Source organism: Limanda limanda, chromosome 13 (assembly GCF_963576545.1).
Source record: "Limanda limanda chromosome 13, fLimLim1.1, whole genome shotgun sequence".
NCBI classification, from domain to species: domain Eukaryota; kingdom Metazoa; phylum Chordata; class Actinopteri; order Pleuronectiformes; family Pleuronectidae; genus Limanda; species Limanda limanda.
Genome location: NC_083648.1, coordinates 5043673 through 5051307, shown reverse-complemented (window position 1 = coordinate 5051307; position 7635 = coordinate 5043673). Strand labels below are relative to the sequence as shown.

The 7635-nt window shown below is 39.9% G+C and overlaps 1 long non-coding RNA gene across 1 annotated transcript; it reads left to right on the top strand.

The window, feature by feature from the left end:
* Positions 1 to 4787: 4787 nt before the first annotated feature.
* LOC133017483 (uncharacterized) lies at positions 4788 to 5791 on the top strand. Its single transcript, XR_009682769.1, has 3 exons — positions 4788 to 4889; positions 5288 to 5331; positions 5501 to 5791. It is a non-coding gene; the product is annotated as an uncharacterized LOC133017483 (long non-coding RNA).
* The last annotated feature ends 1844 nt before the right edge of the window (positions 5792 to 7635 follow it).

Genomic DNA, 7635 nt, shown 5'->3' with positions numbered 1-7635 from the left:
AGTGCAACTGGTGAATGGAAGCAACAGGTGTGAGGGCAGAGTGGAGGTGCTCTCCTCCGGCGTGTGGGGCACAGTGTGTGACGACGACTGGGACGTGGTGAACGCTAACGTGGTGTGTAGGCAGCTGGACTGCGGGATGGCCATGGAGATCAGCAACAGCTCCAGATTTGGACCAGGCTTGGGGCTCATAGCGCTGGACGACGTGGACTGCAGAGGACATGAAGCAGACCTCAGCCAGTGCGGAAGTCAGGGCTGGGGCATTCACAACTGTCAACACGTTGAGGATGTGGGCCTCACCTGCACAGGTAGGGCCTTCATACACCTTTAGTTTGGCTGAGACAGTGTAGAAGTCCATTTCATTTCATCTACTTCATCTTCTTTTTTCTTTTTTGGTGCTGCCTGAAGCATCTATGGTTGGGGCAAATGTTTTGATATTACTGTGTGTAATTGGTCATAAAAATGTATGACCAGATGATGGAGGTATAGAGGAGAAGTTAGGAATCACCGAGTTTAGTAGCTCTATAGAGCAGTGTTCACTCTGAACCTGCCTGTTCGCTTGTCCTTTGTTGATGCCCTGGACCTACTTCAGAATTATTCCTTGTCATTAGTGAGTCCTAACCCTGAGTCTAACCCTAACCATCAAACATTTCTACTATATACTGTCACTTTTTATTGTTTTTGTGCACAGATTTTTATCAACAGTCAATGGTGCAGAGTGAAGTTACAAAACTCTGTGTTTATCCTACCTGGTTTATCTGCAATGAAGACTTTAAGTCAATGTTTTTGATATATGAAACAGAATTAGCTTTATTACTGTTCACGCATCTGGATAATATTGAATGATTAAATTAACTGGTGTTATGTTTTCATATATTGCATGCCGGATTTATCAGAGATGTGTCAAGCAACGTTGTGCTTCTACTTTGAAGACAAATGGCCATCCAGTTTATCCGAGGACATAGAAGAAGACATGTTAACTCGGTCCATAGACTTAAGGCACTCTGAATTAAACACTGCACTTCCTTGGACCATCAACAATACACACTCCAAGTGTGAAATTGAAAATATGTACAGTTTTTGAGATAGGTGCTTCAAATACAGACAGATGTTTGTGGATTTATAAGTAGTTGTTCATCCTCCCTCCCTTTCCTTGCTGCTAATATTGGCTAAAATTAAAAAGAATGTGAACAGTCTGAACAGGCCTCCTGTTGTGGCTTCGCTCTGTGTCTAGTGTTGCAGGAAAATAGATCAAGCAGATATTGAGTAATTATAGAAGGCCAAGATCCTCCTTTCAACAAATAATTTGGCCATACTCTCTCTCTCTCTCTCCCGTATCCCCTCCTCCCTCTGGATTCAACCAATGGCGTGCACACCTCAGCAGAGACACCGTTTCAAGGTAAGAACGAGCTCTATAGGAAAAACTCAATCTGCCCAGACACGTGCGATCAGTCGCAGACATGTCTGCATCCAGGTCACGGCAAGGATCAGTAGCAGGCTGTGTGTCAGTGAAAGAGAGAACAGGAGGTAGATCAGTGCCTGAGGCTTTTTTAACTGGTAGGAATAGACTCATTTCCGAGGGATGTATTTCTTGCTATTTGCTATCATTACATTAGAGCTTACTAGTCTGTCATTTTCTGTTTCAAATGCCGAAGATCTTAACCACACAACCTGAACCTCCTCACCTCACTGAAAGACAGAAATTGCAGTTTTGTTGATCAAAATGAATCAGAAAGAGAGAGGCCCTGACAGATTTTGCCTGCTCGTTTCCTCAAAGTGCAACTGGCGAATGGAAGCAACAGGTGTGAGGGCAGAGTGGAGGTGCTCTTCTCCGGCGTGTGGGGCACAGTGTGTAACGACCTCTGGGACATGGTGGACGCTAACGTGGTGTGTAGGCAGCTGGACTGCGGGATGGCCGTGGAGATAAGCTCCAGCTCCAGATTTGGACCAGGCTTGGGGCTCATAGCGCTGGACTACTTGCACTGCAGAGGACATGAAGCAGACCTCAGCCAGTGTGGAAGTCTAGGCTGGGGCATTCATGACTGTAACCACAGTGAGGATGTGGGCCTCACCTGCACAGGTAGGGCCTTCATACACCTTTAGTTTGGCTGAGACAGTGTAGAAGTAGGGTTGCAAAGGGGCAAAAAGTTTCCGGTAAATTTCCGGAAACTTAACAGAAACCTTCCATGGGAAGTTACGCTCGGGAATTTTGAAAAATAAATAAATACGCAAATTAAACACTGAGCAATAAAACATCATTCAAAACTCCAGCGTGTGCTGGAATGCAGCACACGCTGCACGTTGAGTTTCAACCCTCCACTGTGCATTCTTCCATCAAATGCACAGATAACTCCCAGCATTCTTCACTCTACAGCAGGGCTATTGAGGTCTGCTGTAGTGTGCAGGACTAGTCAGGTAAGTTTCCATGATACTACTGGGGAATATATATGAGCATGCTGATTGAGGATTGTTCATCTGTTCATCTAGCCCAGGGGTCGGCAACCTTGGCACGCGGCGCCATAATCATTGGCACGCAGTCGATTTCCTATTAAAGAAATGTTCAAAGGTTTTGCCGTCATGCAGCCTGTATTAACACCTGTTAGCCGCTAGGTGACAGTATTGCACCATAGGCTGGATGCCAATCGCCATTAAATAATAATAAGAAGAAGCCTCCCGGCCCGTGCTGCTCGCAGTTTCCCGCATGAATCTCTGCGAAGTGCATCCGCTCAGGTGTAATAACGATGGGAAGGAGACTATGGACTCGTTTTTTAATAAGGACCGTGCTGTGTGCACTTTATGTTTAGAAAATGTGGTTTGCCGAACGTCCAGCGTTAAGCGCCACTTTGAGACCAAGCACGAAAAACTTTCAAATACCAGACAAGGGAGAATACATCAGGCGTGCAGTGTCCATGTATGAGAAGCAGGCCAACTGTCTGAAAATATTTGCCACTGCCAAAAACCAAGGGACCGGAGCAAGCTATCGCATTGCTCACTGCTCAACCGCTGACCGCTCCGAAACATGTGTTTGATCTGCTTTTGTTCACTTTGGACAATTCCAATGCAATACTTGTTCATGAGTTACTGGAAGCAGTGTTTTGAAATGGTGTCAGTGCAATCTGTCATGGGGTGGGGAAATTCTTAATATGAGTGTGGTTGGTGGGGTTAATGACAAACCTATTGTCATAATGATAAACAGATTCTTTTAAGTGTTGTTCTATATATATAGCCAATATGGATAGACAAAAATGACATGTCCGTTGTGAATGTTCAATAATAGAACTTAATGTTAAAAATAATGTTGATATGGCACACTAATTAACATGAAAAATTTCACAATGGCACTTATTGTGAAAAAGGTTGCCGACCCCTGATCTAGCCTATTTCCATTAATTTATCCATCAATTGTAAAATATGTTTACAGACGATTCCAATTGTTTGGCTAACTATTTATATCTCTGGCATTGCATTAGTGTTTTTTTAACAAACTTTTTTCTCATCTTATTCTACAGAACAATGCCACGTGCACTATCTCATGTTTGGAGACATTTCACCCCATCCAATGTAGAAGGACAGGCTGTGTACATTTGCAAATACTGTGCAAAGACCTATGTTAAGAATGACACAAAGATGGAGAAGCATATAGTCAAGTGCCCAAAGTTTCCTCAGGGCTCAAATCAGCCTATGACAAAACAAAATGTTTATATGTATGTCTGTATATGACAAGGTAAATACAGTTAGTATAAATTACCCACAACATTTCCAGTTTATTCCCATTAATTCCTGTATATTCCTGTTAATTCCCGTTAATTCCCATGGCAAGTTTTCAACTTTGAATATTACTGGAATTTTGCAACCCTATGTAGAAGTCTATTTCATTTCATTTACTGCATCTCCTTTTTCCTTTTTGGTCATGCCTGAAGCAGCAAAGGTGGGGGCAAACAGCTTTGGGGGTCCTTCCAAACCACCCTAGTCTAAATAAGACTGGGCTGCCGCTTTGAATATCAGAATGATGGATTAGTCTTTTTTTTTAAAGCATAAAAGCAAATGATCAATATACATAAACAATTAAAGCCCTCAAAAAGCCAATTCAATTGCCTGAAAAAAAATAAAATAATAATCCTTACAATTTCAATAGGGCCTCACTGTCTCACTGTCTGTTCGGTGCTCTTGCCCTAATTAGACAGTAAGCAGGTTATTGTGATATGATGTAAAGGTGATCGCTGATTCTCTGCCTTAACCGGGTTTCTTTGTTTCTCATTAAACTGATTTCCTACTTGCATGTAAACACAGTGACTAACTGGCTGTGTGATGCTACAGTAAACAGAATCTGCTGGTACAGAATGTATTATGTTAAGTGCCTTGCGATAATGTATATTATGATCTGGCCCTATACAAATAAAATTGGTATTAGAAATAAAATTATTTTTAAAAGTGCATCAGTTTAAAAAGAGGTTAAAACTCACCTGCATAGAATTCTATTTTTTTAATAAAAAATGTTGTGAGGCAATTCGGCTTTGAAAGGTGCTGTAGAAAAATTATTATAATTTTTATAATTATAAAAAAATACCCTTATATTGTTAAATTCCTTTGTAACACTTTTAACTTTGTTAAGAAAAGTTCCTTACATATTATTTAAATCATGAATTATATTTCATGGTAATAATGCAGAGTTGTCAGTGGAATTTGAAGGAGGTGATTTACTTTAAAAAAAATATTTTTATGTGTTAAAGTGAATAAGTTCTGAAAATAACTAATACCAGTTTTTTTGTTTTCCTTTACAGGACCTGAACCACCGGGCGCTTTCATCGCCTTTGTCATTATCACTGTCGTTAAGGTTTTGGTGATAATTGCCATACCAGCAGCTTTTGTTGGATATCGAATAAAAGGAAAACGTACGTCAGAGTAAAAATTCAACTGCAAATACTGTAAATGGAATTCTGGATTTTCACTGTGTCCTTCACTTTATTCACTGATCCACCAACTTTATGGTCATTGACAATATCTGAGATCCTATCCTAGTTTACAGTACTGATCCGAATCAGTATTTAGCATATAGATAATATCATGATGAATGTCTGTGTGTGTAGTTTTATTGTATTATATCTGTCTATCAACAGAATTTCAGGAAAGCAATGCTGTGTTTATGTAAAACCTCTAGGGGTCACCAACATCACAGGAATGACAAAACACACAACACCAAAATGTGATGTGATGTAAATGTAATTCAATTACAAGTCTAAATTAATCTGTGATTTAAAGCCAATGAATATTCTATGTCACCTTCTTGCAGATGCAAGTTTGGACAAGGAAAAAACAGTGTACGAAAATGTTCAGGTAAAGTTACGTCATCTTTTCTAACATCTGACCTAGTGAGATTACTTTACTTGTTGCCACAGTCAGTCACACCACTGAAAATAGTGACATACAATCTATGATAAATAAAAGGAAACTTCGGAGCCCCCCTTGGTAGCAAAAGAAGTTTTATTTGACTTTATCTCTCCAGGTCATAAGCGTGAACACCACTTAAGGATCAGAATTCAACCGATGATGCTGCAGCTCCTTCTCCGTCCTCCATCTACAGCTTGATCGAAGTTGGGTCCATTAAATCCACTGAGGACGGAGACACGGCTCTGCCTGAACATCTGGAATTATCTTCCACATTCTGCCTTTTGGACGATGTCCAGTATTATTGTTTCTTGCGAGTCATGTGATATTTTCCCTGGGAAGATTTGGGGATTTTTTCGACCAGAACCAGAACCAGGAGCATTTAGAACAGCTCCGCCCACTTTAAAACTGTTATTGTAATATATTTCATGTCTTATTGAAAAAAAGATACCTGATGAATGTTTATATGAATTTTAAATATAATTTTTTTCTTATAGATGTGTTCTTATTCTTTCTAAAAACCTGGTTCAACTCATTTATGTGTTGCAGCTTAAGCAACTTTTCAATGTTTTAAAAGTCCAAAAGCTTGTAATGGTTCATTCATTTGTTCCTTTAAGATAATCTCAATAGAGTTTTGTGTAATTAGATTTTTTATTTTTATACAAATATTTCATTTTTTATTTGATTGTACATTGTGTTAATTTGACCAAATTTCCCTGAAAAACTCAATAAAAATTTTAAATGATTTTGGCTGCTATATTTTATTTTTTATGAGTGTCCAGTATTGATGCACGTACAATAAAGTTCTTACTTCACCCAAGTGCTTTAAAAATACATATTGGGAATTACAAATGTTTTAGTTAAATCAATGTCCTGAAATTTACAAAACAAACATATATGCTTCATTAAAAAGTATACTAATATTATGACGAGGAATGTTTAACAACCAAAAAAACATTTTAACACAGTCAATATCTATCCATCTATCTAGATTATTTATAAGGAAATATGAAGATGCCTATTACCTTTATTCTATTTTTAACCCCACGCTGATCAAATAAATAACTCCCCTCCCACTGCCACCCCCCCAACTCAACTCCTCTTCCCTCGGCCACTGATGGCGACACATTATTTCCAGACCCTCGTGTTCTCGCTGCTGACCAGGAGCAGCTGACAGGCTCATGCAGACACTGAGCTCACTCCAACCTGTTAACACATGGCGCGCTGGTTGCTAGGCGACGTCGTGCTTCCGCCATGTTTCAGGAAGTGGCCGTGCACAGCTCTCCCTACTTCCGTTTCCGCTCGTCTCCTGTGACGGAGCAGGTGTTTTGTCCCCGTGGTCTGTCCCAGTCCGCTGCTCGTCTCTTGTCTCAGTGTTTCATTTCATGTGATGGTTTGTTTCTGGTGATTGTTGTTTCATTTTGCTTCTTGTTGAAATATGCATTTATTAAGATATATAAAAATTGTGTCTTTTCTACAAGTGAAGCCGTCTCTTGCCTTGTGACGTGAACGAACCTGTGCTGTTGAACCTTTCCTGGAGGTGAAACCCCCCAGGGGGCGCTGTTGCAACACCTCATTTCCCTGCTTCCCTCACACGACACATGAAAAACAAACCAAGATGTTCCACACAATCCACCAAGCAGTCTGTACTGGTGCTTTAACATTTCCACTGAAACCAGCAGTCAGTTCCTCACATTATCAGAACTTGAACAAGATCAATGTGTTTACTGACAGACCTCGATATGTTCTCTTGTTAGGAGACAATCATTGTTATTCATATATTTTCATGTTGTGGTTCATGTGGATGACACTCTGAGCATTAGGCCACGCCCACAGATTTATACTTCCTCACTGCAGATTTGTCTAAACAAATTTATAATCCTGAGATATCACTGAGGAGGTTAGATTTCACTGAGACTTGTGGATGAGAGACGAGCACCCTGACTGCTGCTGGGCTGATTGAGGTCTGAACTCTGATCCACTTCCTCGTACGACACATTTGACAGAATGCATCCCATCGTTCTTCTCTTTGTCATTTCTCTGCTTCACGCATATGAAGCCCGAGGTAAACACTCAATTATTATCACATTTCTTCATCAAATATAGTTGTATTACTCTGCTCTTGTTGCACTTTTTGACTGTTTTAGCAATTTAGCTTGTTTAGAATTTGTTGTTGTTGTTAATACATGTTTATTTCATTATTCTATAAATATTAAAATGATAACTATATTTAGATTAAGACTTGTTGATGAC